We start from the raw sequence: 2,500 nt of genomic DNA, 5'->3' as shown, positions 1-2,500 counted from the left end.
GTGTATGTGGGCGTGGAATATCTTACCCATGCACACAGACACTGACTGCACGTGTGGCAGCGTGAGTGGAGAAGAGAAAAGGGAGAAGGAAAAGGGGAAGGGGGGAGTTAAACAGATGAAGAGACAAAGAGAAAGGCACACACACACACACACAGAAGAAGAGACAGAAGCGAGAGACAGAGAAGACCCGAGAGAGAGAGAGGGGAGGAAGAGAGATGAGAGAGGAGAGAGAAGAGAGAGAGAGGGAGAGAGACGGGAGAAGAGAGAGACGAGCTATGGTTGAGACAGGAGAGATCGAGGTAGGGAGAGAGAGAGAGAGAGAGATGAGAGAGAGAGAGGAGAGCAGGAGGAGAGAGAAGAGAGGAGATTGTCGGAATGGATCGCCAGATGAGAGACCATGAGAGAGGAGGAGACGAGGAGAGAGAGAGAAAGAGGAGAGAGGAGAGAAAGAGACGAGAGAGAAAGAGACGAGAGGGGAGGCAAGGAGAGGATACGCGAGAGAGAAGAGAGAGAGAGAGACAGACCGAGAGACGAGAGAGAGAGAGAGAGGGGAGGGATAGAGAGAAAGAGAGAGAGAAAAGAGACGACAGAGAGAAGAGAGAGAGAGAGAGACGGAGAGAGAGAGAGAGAGAAGGAAGAGAGAGCGAGAAGGAGGGGAGTGAGTGAGAGAGATGCGAGATGAGAGAGAGACGAGAGGAGAGTGAGAGAGAGCGCGAGAGAGAGATAGAGAGAGAGAGACAGAGAGAGAGAGACAAAGAGAGAAAGAGAAAGAGAAAGACACAGAGAAAGACAAAGAGAAAGAGAGAAAGACGAGAGAGAGAAAGAGGGAGAGCAAGACTTGAAGAAGTGGAGAGAAGAGAGAGAGGAGACGAAGAGAGAGATGACGATGAGAGAGAGAGAGGGAAGGGCGGAGGAGAGGGAGGGAGGGGAGAGAGAGAGAGACGAGAAGATCGATGGAGAGACAGAGAGTGAGATCGAGAGATGAGTGAGAGAGAGAGAGATAGAGAGAGGAAAGAGAGAGAAAGAGAAAGAGGAGACGGAGAGAGGAAAAAAAAAAAAGAGCGAGAGAAAGGAAAAAAAAAAAAAAAAAAAAAAAAAAAAGAAAAAAAAAAACAGAAAAGAAAAAAAAAAAAAAAAAAAAAAAGAGTAGAGAGAAAGGAAAGAGCGAGAGCGAGAGACGAGAGAATGAGAGGAGAAGATGAGAGAGGATAGAGAGAGAGGAGAGAGAGTAGGGAGAGAGATAAGTTGACGAGAGAGAAATGAGAGAGAGGATGAGAGACGACTGAGAAGAGAGATGAGAGAGCGAGGATGAGAGACAAAGAGAGAAAGAGAAAATAGAGAGAGGGAGAGAGTGAGGAGAAGAGACAGAGAGGAGAGAGAGAGAGAGAGAGAGAGGGGGAGAGAGACAGAGACAGAGAGAGATGAGGAGAGAGAGAGAGACGAGAGAAGAGATGAGAGATGGAGAGAGAGGGAGATTGAGAGGGAGAGGGAGAGGAGAGAGGAGAGAGAGATGGAGAGCAGAGAGAGAAAGAGAGCGAGATGAAGAGAAAGAGACCGAGGAGAGGACGAGGACGAGAGAGAGAGAGAGAGAGAGTGAGAGAGGAGATGAGGATGGAGAGAGGTGAGGGAGAGAGAGAGAGACGAGAGGAAGCGAGAGAGAGGTGAAATAACGATGAGAGAGAGAGAGAGAGAGAAGAGAGAGGGAAGAGAGAGAGAAGAGAGCGAGAGAGAGAGAGGGAGAATGAGAGAGAGGAGAGAGGGAGAGTCGATCATGAGAGAGAGACTTGGGAGGAGATGAGGAGAGAGAGAGAGAGAGAGAGACGAGAGAGAACGAGATGAGAGCGGAGAGAGGGAGACTGGAGAAGAGAGAGATGAAAGAGCCGAGAGAGTGGAGAAGAGACGAGAGAAGGATGGAGGAGAGCGAGAGATCGAAGAGAGAGAGAGAGAGAAAGACCAAAGACTGAGAAAGGAAAAAAAAAAACAAGACGAGGAAGAGAAAGAGAAAGAGAAAGAGAAAGAGGTAGAGAAAGAGAGAGAGAGAGAGAGAGATGGGAGGGAGAGAGAGAAAGAGAGAGAAAGAGAGAGAGGAGAGAGAGACGAGAGAGAGAGACGAGAAGACGAGAGAGAGAGAGGGAGAGAAGAGAGAGACTGAGAGACGAAAGACAAAGAGCAGAAAGAGAAACGAGAAAAAGAAGAGAGAGAAGGGAAGCGACAGACGAGGAGAGAGAGGAAAGAGAGAGAGGGAGAGAGAGAGAGCGAGAGAGAAGGAGAGATGGCGGAAAGAGAGAGAGAGAGGAGAGAGAGAGAGTTTGGAGAGAGAGAGAGAGATGAGAGAGAGAGAGAGAGAGAGAGAGATTGAGTGTGAGAGAGAGAGAGATGTGAGAGAGAGAGAGAGGGGGGGGAGATGGGAGGAGGAGGGTGGGAGAGCGAGGAGAGAACGGAAGACGAGAAGGAGCGAGAGAGAGAGAGTTGAGGAGAGAGAGAGAGAGAGAGAGAGAAG

The sequence above is a fragment of the Penaeus monodon genome, chromosome 14, assembly GCF_015228065.2.
Source record: "Penaeus monodon isolate SGIC_2016 chromosome 14, NSTDA_Pmon_1, whole genome shotgun sequence".
NCBI lineage: Eukaryota > Metazoa > Arthropoda > Malacostraca > Decapoda > Penaeidae > Penaeus > Penaeus monodon.
This window is presented reverse-complemented; position numbering follows the sequence as displayed.